The following is a 12,764-nucleotide window of genomic DNA, read 5'->3' as shown; positions in this document are numbered from 1 at the left end:
ATGGTGCACTTTGTTATGGAAACTGAGCATTACTAGACACTATCATAACTTTGGAGTCACTATTATCGGAAAATACTTGCCAAATAGCATCTTCAAGATAGGTTTCTATTAATGATCACCTAGAGTGTGTCAAAATAAGAAAATGGAAAAAGGTACCTTCTGAGTGTTAAAGGTTTAATCTGAATGTATTTAAATATAAAGATGAAGACTGATTCAAAAATTGGGGAAGTATCCAATCTGTATTAGTCTGAATACTTTACCTTTGAAATTACGAACTTGAAAATATCAACATCTGTAATTATACAGATATTCAAGAGCAATACTACAGTGCCAAATAATAAAGCACCATTTTTTTCTCATGGCAATTTTCAGGATTAGAGCTCACATAGACTGCAGGGCAGGCTTACATATGGTATCTTGTACTGGTTAATTTAACCCCATTTATAAACAGATGAAAGTTTTATTTTCTTATTTCATTTATAAGATGGTTCAATGTACTGGGAGGCTTTTTTTATTACAGAAAGTGTATATTGGTATATAATAAATGAACTTTTCAAATGACTGATTTGATTTTCTTTCTACTGTTGAAGGCTATAAATTATTTGTACATGAGAAAAAATTTTTAACTCTAAATATTGTCTTCTACTGGTATATGTTCCATTTCCATTGTTAGTCTTGACATAACTAAAATTTGTAGCTGTCAAAACATAGTTGCCATCTTATTTTGGTAAAATACACAGCTAATCCTGAAGTTTGTTTTAAGTTTTTATTTAAGTAATCTCTACACTCCTCACAAGGCTTGAACTCACAATCCTGAGATCAAGAGTCACATGCTCTTCCCACTGGAGAAGCCAGGCATCCCCTAAATCATTTTTATTTATGTCATCACATACATATCTCCTAGAATGAGTCTCTATATAGTTAATCAGGAGGAATTCATTTGTGATGGAAGAAGAATAAAAGAAATATGAAGATTAGTAAAATAGAGACATGGAAGGTTTGGAGAAGGGAAAGCAACACGGGAGTGCAGCAGATTGGGTAGAAATGGACAATTGCTGGGATATCAGGTCAAACGCTAAGTTGAGTGCTGGACCTTCTAAGAAACTTCCAAATAGTTCTCCAAGGTGTTTCCACCATTTTCATTTTCATCAAGAATATATACAAGCCCCAGTTGCTCTACAGCCTTGCCCACATTTGGCATTGTATTTTGTAGCCTTTCAAGTGGGTGTGGAATTGTATTTTTTTTTAAGTTTATTTATTTTTGAGAGAGAGAGGATCCCAAGCAGTTCCATGCTGGTAGCACGGAGCCTGACACAGGACTCGAACTCACAAACCATGAGATCAGGACCTGAGCTGAAATCAAGAGTCATACCCTTAACTGACTGAGCCACCCAGGTGCCCCATGAAATGGTATCTCATTTCCATTTCCTTGCTGATTAGTGTTGGAAATGTTTCATGTGTTCACTGGCCATTCATGTTTCCTTTTGTGAAGTACCTGCTCAAATCTTTTGGCCATTTTAAGAGTTAAGTTGTTTGTCTTTTTATTGTGGATTTGTCAGTTCTTTATATATTCTGGACACATGTCCTTTGTCAGATGGCAATGTATTTTCTCAGTCTAGGACAAGCCTACTCATTTACCTAAAGGTGTCTTAATTATATCTTTCTGGGGCCATGTCTGTATAGCTTACTAGAATAATTCCTGTCTTACTAGAATAAAGTTAGTTAGGATGGTATTGTTATAATTAACATTTAGATTTTCAAATTTGGAGAGGAAGTCTTCTTCTCTTTTTCAGGCAGAGCATAATCTGTTTTCTTGCCTTCTAGTGAGCTTTATTGAATGTATACTAATGTAGTTTTTTTTTTAATAGATAATTGACTAATTGCTAAGTCACTTTGACTCTAGGTTAGGAGACCCAGTACTACTGAGATAGACCCAGGACATCAAAAACCCTTCCTGGCTACTTGTAATCAAGTTCATTAGCTTTCTCAGTCCTTGTTACAGGCATATACAGATGAAACAGAAGAAATTACTTCATGTGCAGAAGCAGTCCGCAGGGCGTCTGCTTCTATGGCATGTGATGGTCTTTTCCCAAGAAAATATTGGGTACTAATTATCCAATAGACCATATTGAAGAAACTGATTGAAAAAAGAAAATTAGCTTAGACCCTTCCTTCACATCATACACCAAAAGTGGAAAAAGTCAGTAAGTAAGGCAAAAACCTAAGCAGCGACATTTTAGGAAGAACGACCTGACAGCTGCCCAGGGAAGTAAGACACAGTGGAGGAAATTACAAGGGCAACGATGGATCATGGGACTATACAGTAGTGCATTAAAGAGCAATTTAGAAAACGCCAGTTACTGGGGCGCCTGGGTGGCTCAGTCAGTTAAGTGACCAACTTCAGCTCAGGTCATGATCTTACGGTTGGTGAGTTTCAGCCCCATATCAAACTCACTGCTGTCAGCACGGAGCCCTCTTTGGATGCTCTGTCTCCCTCTCTCTGTCCTTCCCCACTTGTGCGCTCTCTTTCAAAAATAAATCAACATTAAAAAAAAATACCAGCCAGTATCAAATACAAACCAATATACCCTTAATGCATGAAGACAAAAAAAAAAAAAAAAAAAAAAAAAAAACAAGGATGGGCACCCAGGTGACTTAGTTAGCTAAGTGGCCCAACTCTTGGTTTCAGCTCAGGTCATGATCTCGTGGTTCATGAGTTCAAGCCTAGCATTGGTCTCCCCACTGACAGAGCAGAGCCTGCTTGGGATTTTCTCGCTCTCCCTTTCTCTCTGTTCCTCTGCCATGCTCTCTCTCTCAAAATAAACCTAAAAAAAAAAAAAAAAAAAAAAGGAAACTAAGAATCTAATAGAACAATGGGCAATGGACATGAAATCACAGAAGAAAAATGGTGAATGAGTGTAAGTCATTTGACCTATGAGTCAAAAACAAGGAAAAACACAAATATAATTGTTTTGTCTGTCACATTACTAAAATAAGAAAAATTAATCCTTTGTGCTGGTGAGTGCGGGGAGTTGAACACTCGTTCAATGGTGGTGGCAGAAATCCTGGCTTGGCTTATCTGGAAAGCATGCTGGCAACGCTTAAAGATCCCTAAGGATGTTTGTAGTGGGCAGACAGACCCCAAAAGATCTAATCCCATGAGCCCTTAAAATCAGAGAACTTTCTTCAGCTGAAATCAGAAAGATTCAAAGCATGAGAGGGACCTCAAACTGCCACTGCTGCTTAAGGACAGAAGAGACCATGTGGAAACATAAGGAAATGAATTCTGCCAACAACTTAAATGAGCCAAGAAAATGGTTCTCCTGAGTCTCCAAATAGAAGCCCAGGGCACCAATGCTTTGATTTGAAGTTTGTGAGACCCCAAGCACAGAACTCTGCCTAGCTAGCCAGACTTCTGACCCACAGATCTAGCAGATAGTAAAATGAGGCTTGTTTTAAGTTGCTAAGTTTGTGACAATTTGTTACAGCAACAGGAAACTAGGAAATACAATAATGTTCGTGTCTTTTGATCCATTAACTCTTCTAAGAAACTATTATGAGGAAGAAATCAGAGAAGTGAATTGACTTCTGTCTACTAATGTATTCTTTGAACATATAATGGGCTACATTTTTGAAACACTCCAAAAGTCCAAAATTGTGGAATGATTTAATAAATTCTAGTAGCTTCACAGCCTGGAATAGGACATAGTCATTAAAAATGCTTTTGAATCATTACCAACAAAATAAGAAACTATGGTATAAAGTGAAAAAAAAGAATGCATGCTTCATTATACCACTTTTACATATTAAAAATGCATGGAATAGAATAGAAATAGGAAAACGGAAATAGACATAAGTGTTAAGAGTAGATATGATAGATAACAAGATAAGTGAGGTTATTCTTCAACCTAGATTTCTGTTATTTTCTATGGAGACCATTCCTTTTACAGTTACGAAAAACTCAGAGAAACATTTTTTTGTCAATTTAGATTTTCTGGAAATAACTAAAACATGCTGCCAATTTTTATGTTTTCAGCTGAGTCTAAAGGCAGAATTGGAGAATACAATTCACGATTGGGGGAACAGTCACGGATGACTGAAGCAGAAGTAGAAAGGATGGGGCAGACCCTCGCCAGAGGTGAGGCATGGGAAGGACATAAAGAAAACAGTATAGCATAGCTAGTAGGCCAGGATTTCAGTCCCAGATCCATGGCTTGGGAAAGTCATTCAATTTTACTGATCTTCAGTTTTTTCATTTCTGTAGGTATAATTTCTACATAATGCAATTCCCAACATGATTTAGCTTAGAATCACTGGGAATATCAGAAAGTCCTTATATCTCTAGAGCACATACTCGACAGCCATAAGGAAGGGATCCTCCAAGTGCTCCAAAGCATACCCTGCAGCAATGATTTCTGCAACTGGGTCCTGAAAGTGGGAGTTAGGTTAAATCAAATGCTCCCGGGGAATACTCCACCTTGCCACTCAGGCTGAATAATTTAATGGACAAACCCTTATTCAGTGAAGACCGTGCACCAGATACTGTCCTAGGCACAAGAATACAGAGTAGTCCTGGTCTTTAAGGAGCTTATAGAGGAAGGGGCCCATGTATACAGACAGTTATAATATAAAATCGAAAATACTGGATGGAACTAGAGTATATCATGCTAAGCGAAATAAGTCAGAAAAATGCCACATGATTTCACTCATATGGAATTTAAAAAACAAAACAAAACAAAACAAAAAATTAAAAAAAAAAAAAGGGGGCGCCTGGGTGGCGCAGTCGGTTAAGCGTCCGACTTCAGCCAGGTCGCGATCTCGCGGTCCGTGAGTTCGAGCCCCGCGTCGGGCTCTGGGCTGATGGCTCAGAGCCTGGAGCCTGTTTCCGATTCTGTGTCTCCCTCTCTCTCTGCCCCTCCCCCGTTCATGCTCTGTCTCTCTCTGTCCCAAAAATAAATAAGCGTTGAAAAAAAAAATTTAAAAACAAATAAATAAATAAAAAACAAAACAGATGAACATAGGGGAAGGGAAGGAAACATAAAATAAGGTAAAAACAGAGGAGAGAGTCATAAGAGACTCTTAATGATAGAGAACAAACAGGGGTTTGGAGGGTGGGGGGGTGGGCTAAGTGGGTGATGGGCATTAAGGAGGGCACTTGTTGGGATGCACACTGGGTGTTGTATACAGTGGATGAATCACTAAGTTCTACTCCTGAAACCAACACGATACTATGTGTTAACTAACTTGAATTTAAATAAAATCTTGGAAGAAAAAAAAAGTAAAACTAATTACATGTGTGTGTGTGTGTACGTGTGTGTGTGTGTGTGTGTGTGTGTGTGTGTGTGTACATACATATGATCCCACGGAGTCTCTAAGGGGAGTACCCAAGTCAAGCTTGGGGAGTGAAGAGTACTCTGATTTCTGGCATCAGATGCCTGTTAATCCTGGCAGTTGAATCCTCAAGGACACACTGAAGTTATCAGATAAAAGATGAGAAGCAGAACAGCACAGACAAAAAAATGATTGCTCCCATTGACTCCCCACTCCACACAGACACGTGTATGCATACACCTTCCACATACTCTGTATTAGATTCCTTTTGCTGCTATAACAAATTACCATAGTCTTAGTGACTTTAAAGAACACATTTTATCATCTTATAGGCGGCTCCAGCAGGGATCAGTAGAAGCCCCAGCAAAAATCAAACCAAGCAGACCAAGTAAAACAAAGATTATTAAAACTAAACTGATAAGCACTACAGCCACAAAGTAGGTCAAGACCTGTGTGTCAAATCTAAACAGAGTGGCTGCCTGCTACAGTAAAAGATTTTAATAGAATGTTTGATACGCAATTGAAAGTCACCCACCACACCAAGAACCAAGAAAATCACAGCTTGAATAAGATGATGAACTGATGCCAACACAGAGATGAATCCGATGTTCAAATTACCTAGCAAGAATTTTTAATTGTTTTTAATGTTTGTTTTTGAGAGACAGAGAGAAAGACAGAGCATGAGCAGGGGAGGGGCAGAGAGAGAGAGGGAGACACAGAACCTGAAGCAGGCTCCAGGCTCTGAGCTGTCAGCACAGAGCCCAATGCGGGGCTGGAACTCATGAACCACAAAATCACGACCTGAGCCAAAGTCTGACGCTTAACCTACTGAGCCACCCGAGCAGCCCTCCTAACAAGAATTTTAAAGTAGCCATTCTAAAAATACCTCAATGTTAATTATAAATTCTCTTAAAACAAAAAAATAGAACATTCCAGAAAAAAAAAACTGAAGTCTATAAAAATAATTAGAAATTACAAATGGAAAAATATAACAGAAATTTAAAGAGAAATTCAGGGGCGCCTGGGTGGCTCAGCCGGTTGGGAGTCTGACTTCCGCTCAGGTCATGATCTCGCAGTCTGAGTTCGAGGCCTGCGTCGGGCTCTGGGCTGACAGCTCAGAGCCTACAGCCTGATTCAGATTCTGCGTCTCCTTCTCTCTCTCTGCCCCTCCCCCCTTATGCTCCTTCTACCTCTCAAAAATGAATAAACATTTAAAAAAATTTTTTTTAAATAAAGAAAAATTCATTGGGTGTGCACAGTAGAATGGAGATAGAGAATAGAATCAGCATACCTGAGTAAATATAAATAGAATTCATCCAATTTGAACAAAAAAAAAAGAGGAAGGAGACTAGAAAAAGAAACAATAGAACAGAACTGGGCTCCTGACCTCTGTGACAAAAATGTCACATACATTTTTGTATTAACAGAGTCCCAGAAAGAAAAGAGATAAAGCTAAAAGACAATTTGAAGAAATAATGGCTGAGGGACTTCCCAAATTTGGTGAGTGATGCCAAGCTATATACTTTAAAACCTCAGTGAATTCCCAAAAGGAAAATCCAAAGAAATCCATGCAAATACTTGTCAAATGCTTGAAAGCATCCTGAGAGGAACACGTTACCTATAGGGGAACACTTATTTAAGGTCTGAGGATTTCTTATCAAAACACGTGGAGGTCACAAAGAACTGGCACATTTTCAAGTGCTGACAGAAAAGAAGTTTCAACATAAACTCTGTATCAAGCAAAACTAGCTTTCAGGAAGAAAGGGGAAACAGCATTCTCAGAAAAAGGAAAATTAAGTGAATAGCCTACCCGTAAAGATGCAGCAAAGAATGTTCTTCAAACGGAAAATAAGTGATAAAAAAATAAATATTAGGGAATTAGAAAAGAGCAGAAGAAAGACCAGAAATATGGATACATGCAGTAGACCATTCTTTTCTTCACAAGCTTCATAAGTAATTTTTACTTCAATCAGAAAACGTATCATCTAATACTCAAGGCAATGATTTTTTAAGTGGAGAACCAAAAAAGACTTAAACAGAAATGAGGTTTTCACAATTTGCTGCTGGTGGTAAAATGTTACCAGTAGACTGTGATAAGTCACTCATGTATGCTACAATAGCCAGAGCAGCCGCTATAAGAACTATACAAAGATTCACTCAGAAACACCATAAGTAAAGGTGAATTTCTCAAAAATATTTCAGTAATCCACTGGAAGCCAAGAAAAGAGAAACAGGAATGAGAATCAGAAAAAAAAAAAAAAAAAAAAAAAAGACAATAAAATGGCACACTTAAGCAATAACAACAAATGCCTTAAATGTAAGTGGTTGAAGTACATTAATCAAAAAAAAAAAAAGTTAAAAGAATGAATAGGGGCACCTGGGTGGCTCAGTCAGTTAAGCATCAGACTCTTGATTTTGGCTCAGATCATGATTTCACAGCTTGTGAGATCAAGCCCCATGTCAGGCTCTACACTGACAGCACGGAGCCTGCTTAGGATTCTCTCTCTCTCTCTCTCTCTCTCTCTCTCTCTCTCTCTCTCTCTGCCTCTCCCCTGCTCATGAGCTCTCAAGACAAGTAAATAACCTTAAGACACATAATAAATGAGTAAAAATCATGACCCAACTACATGCTAAGAAACTCACTTCTAATTCATTGACACAGGTAAGTTGGAAGTAAAAAGGAGTAAAAAGGTACACATTAAAAAAAAAAAATCACCCAGAAAAGTAGGCATGGCTATATTCATGTGATAAAATAGACTTCAGAGAAAAGTTATTAGAGACAAAAAGGTGTTCCTTTGCCTCTGCCACATACATAATAAAAAGATCGATCCAGCAGGAAGACCTACCAATCCTAAATTTGTACACACACACCAAAGAGCAGAGCCTCAAAATACATGAAGTGAAAACTGACCAGAGAAAGATGAATCTACAATTATAGATGCATACTTCCCCACCCATCTCTCAGAAACCGATAGAACTACTAGACAGAAAATCAGCAAAGATATAGAAAATCCAAACAATACAATCAAAAGGTTCTGATACACACAGAACACTCCACCAGCAGCAGCACACTGCAGTTTTTTTTTTTTCCAAAGTATGCATGAAACATTTACCAACACAGATCATATCCTGGGTCATAAAACAAACCCTCAAATTAAAGAGAAGTGACATCACACAGAGTGCATTTTCTGACCATGATGGAATCAACTAGCAACTACTAGCAGAAAGGTATGGAAGTCAAATAACACTTCTGTATAATCTTTGGGTCAAAGTATCAAAGGAAAATTAAGTACATAGAACTGAATAAAAATTAAAAGAAACATATCAAAATATGTAGGATGCATCTAAGGTGGTGCTGAGAGAAATTTGTAGTGCTAAGTTATATTAGAAATGAAGGGAGGTCTCAAATCTCTAAGTTCCCATGGTAAAAACCTAGAAAGAGAACAAAATAAACCAAATGGAAGTGAAAGGAATTTACTTAAATTTTTTTTTAATCTTTATTTTTGAGAGAGAGAGAGAGAGAGAGAGACAGAGAGAGAGAGAGAGAGAACACACGGGGGAGGGGTAGAGAGAGAGGGAGACACAGAATCTCAAACAGGTTCCAGGCTCTGAGCTGTCAGCACAGAGCCCAAACAACTGAGCCACCTAGGCATCCCAGAAGGAAGTTAATAAACATAAATGAAACCAAAAACAGGAAAATAGGGGAAAAAGAAAAAAGTGAAACAAAAGTGGGCTCTTTGGAAAACTCCAAGTTGATAAACCGCTAGCAAGACTGATGAAGATTTTTTTTTTAATTTTTTTAACCTTTTTATTTATTTTTGAGACAGAGAGAGACAGAGTATGAAAGGGGGAGAGTCAGAGAGAGAGAGGGAGACACAGAATCTGAAACAGGCTCCAGGCTCCGAGCTGTCAGCACAGAGCCCAACGCGGGGCTCGAACTCACGGACCGCGAGGTCACGACCTGAGCTGAAGTCAGACGCTTAACCGACTGAGCCACCCAGGCGCCCCAAGACTGATGAAGATTTAAGAAAAGAAAGCATTAAGTCTCAGTTGGCATTTTTCCTCTTCTATTGGTACATGAAATAATGGTGCATCTTAATGTAAGAATATCTTTAATACTTTCTGTGAAGGAAAAAAAAAACCAACAACCTTATTAACATTCTTTGATGCAAAGAGATGGGTTCAGTTCCCCCCCCCTCCCCCGCCTGGAGATTCTGTCCATAGTAGTACAGAGTGTTATGGTTACCATCACCACGTGCCACGTCAGTTCCAGAATGGTTGTGTGCGTACGTATGCCTGCGTGCGTGTGGTCTGGATGGGTGCAGGCCAGACCAGACGAAGGTTACAAGAGGTGACCAAATAAAACATGAACTCAACTGTAATCTGCGTTTTTCCAGATCAGCCTAATTTTGGTCAAACTGGGTAGCTTAATGGACTCATAGGAAAATATAGCTATTTTACCAAAGGGAAATTGAGACCAGGAATGGAAGTGTAATAGCAAAATGACCTCCACATTGCAACTGGCCTTCTTGGTCTGAGTCCCAGGTCTGGTTCAGGCAGCGTGTAGCTCTAACAATAAGGTTCCTAGACAGCAAGCTTTATGCTTAGTTTGACATTAAGTGTATGTGTCACTAAGCTGGAGTTTTCCCACCAGCCCGGGGAGGTGCAGGGAGAAAGACAGAAACCTGATTCTTCCCTGTTCGTCATGGCTCAGCCTCCCTGGCACTGGATCCTAGAGCATTTTATCAGGGTCATTTGTGAATAAGCTATTCAAGTATGATTATTTTACGGTCAGGTTCTTGGTATTATCTTTCTCAAAAGGAAAACTTGACTGTTCTCCAGATAGTGATGGGCATATTTGTTTTATTACTGCCAGCTTTGTAACTTAAAATTTTGGAAGATCACCAGGTTTTTACTTGGTAAGAGATTGTCTAAACCTGGTCTCCAGCCCAAACTTCTGTTGCCAGATGGTTAATCAGCATTTCTTTCAACCTATGCAATTCAAAGAGAACTAAAACCACTTGCAGCTTTGCATTTAGCTCTTTTCCTAAAGGTATACACCTTGGCCAGCCACTGAGGGCCAGCCATTGCTAGAGGAGGAGAGCTGCTGCTGAGATGGCAGTCCTCTCACTGTGCAAGAAAATGAAAAGAAAATGGACTATTTCAAACAATTCACCTGTGAAGGATATTCATCACATGGTTCACTTTCTAATTAGATCATGTTATGAAATGAAGCACCGTTGGTAGAGCTTTATGAAAGTATTTTCCTCCTTGTTTAGTAGACCCAGGGATGTACCACAATTGGCTAATATGGCCTTCAAGAGCCATATCTCTATAATTCCATTCAGTGAGATCATGTTGGTAGCATGACATTAATGGGAAATCTTTACACCATGAAAATTGGCAAATACTGCAAGTCAGGGGGAGGGGGTTCCTTTCAGTTCAGTTTTGTTTTATTGGTAAAATCAGTCTTTTTTTTTTTTTTTCAACGTTTTTTTTTTTTTTATTTTTTTTTTATTTTTTTTATTTATTTTTGGGACAGAGAGAGACAGAGCATGAACGGGGGAGGGGCAGAGAGAGAGGGAGACACAGAATCGGAAACAGGCTCCAGGCTCTGAGCCATCAGCCCAGAGCCTGACACGGGGCTCGAACTCCCGGACCGCGAGATCGTGACCTGGCTGAAGTCGGTCGGACGCTTAACCGACTGCGCCACCCAGGCGCCCCTAAAATCAGTCTTTAAACACTTAGCAGCACACGACTTTTTAGATCCCTCTGCAATCCTCCTGTAGCACCTTCCTTTTATCGTATTTAACACATCTTACACTTGCCAGTTCTTCGTCTCTACAACCCACCAGACCACAGCATCTATAAGGGCAGGTTCTGCCCGTCTTGCTCACTACTGGTACATCTACTACCTTGCATAGTATCCAGCTACACTGTCGTCAGCAAATATTTTGGAATGGATGACTTCTTGTTGTTCCCCTCCTCCTGTATATCTGACATGGCCAGTAACCTAACTGTGGCCCAGAAAAGAATGTGGTTAAAGACACTTCTATTCTAGGCAATGAACACCTCTTCAGAAGCTCAGAGCCAGGCTCTGGGCAGCATCTGTGAATGGAGAGCTCAGTCCCTCCAGGGTGACAATACCCTTTTATCCCCAGCCAGCTTTTAAGAGGGTGGAAGAGGTGCAGCACTTAGAAAACTATGAAGTGAGACTCAAAAGCAAGGCTCTGGAAAACACTTCTCCCACTTATTAATGCCTGAACTTACCCTAAGAGATAAATTATTTCTTGCCACGACCAAAGAGATATAAATAACTGTCCTGTTAGAATGTTGTATCTGTTTTAAATTCTCAATTAAAGTAGAAGAATCCTATAAAATTTTCCTTTAAAAGTAAGCTTTGATATAGGAGCAGGAAAAGGAGCCAAGAGCCAAAGGGTGTTAATTGGCCAAAACAAGGGAAGGGAAATGGTGTGTAGTCTACAAAGATGGTTGCCATAAATCCTACCACCACCAACTCTACCCATGTGCTTGCCACTTGCCCCATTAAGAAATGAGGTTCTCTTGAATCTGGGCTGGTCCTGAGAGTTGCTCTGACCAAGAGCATGTAGTTGAAATGATCTTATACCTGTTCTCTAAGAGGCCTGGAAGCTTCTACTTTCACATTCCCAGCAGGAGTTGGTATTACAAGCTTGCTGTGTATCTTTCCAGACTTTGCCCATGCATTTTTTTTTTTACCATGGATAAAAATATAAAATTGTTTTGTCATTTTTAAATATAAGTTTATATACTATGTTCTATAACTTTATTAGCATATTTTTTTTTAGAGTTTATTTATTTTGGGAGAGAGAGATTGAGAGCATGGAAGGGGCCTGAGGGAGAGAGAGAGAATCCCAAGCAGGCCCCACACTGTCAGCGTGGAACCCACTGCAGGACTCGAGCCCATGAACTGGGAGATCATGACCTGAGCTGAAACCCGGAGTCGATCACTTCACCGACTGAGCCACCCAGGCACCCCAGCATAATTTTTAAAATTTTTGTTGATTCATATAGATTTGAATTTATTGCCTTAACTACAGTAACTCCATTGCTTAATGTAGTATGTTTATTACACTATTTCTGGAGTCACAGTCATTTGTTTGTAATTTAGTCATTCCAAAAATACTGTAGATCATAGTTCATTACTGATATACGTAAGCCAGGCCAAAGATCACATATAACTTTAATACAAACTGTCAAATTATTCTCCAAAATAACTATCAATTTATTCTCTCACTGGTAGTATATTATAGTATTCATCTCCTTATAATTTGATAACTCCTTAATACTGTCATTATTTAATAGTTGTCTTTATGATGGGGAAATACAGAACTTTGTTGTTTTAATTAACAAATTTTATACATATTTAGAGATATGTTTATAACCACTGTTTC

The sequence above is a fragment of the Leopardus geoffroyi genome, chromosome B4, assembly GCF_018350155.1.
Source record: "Leopardus geoffroyi isolate Oge1 chromosome B4, O.geoffroyi_Oge1_pat1.0, whole genome shotgun sequence".
NCBI classification, from domain to species: Eukaryota; Metazoa; Chordata; class Mammalia; order Carnivora; family Felidae; genus Leopardus; species Leopardus geoffroyi.
The sequence above is the reverse complement of the archived record's forward strand: the minus strand, read 5'-3'. Positions refer to the sequence as shown.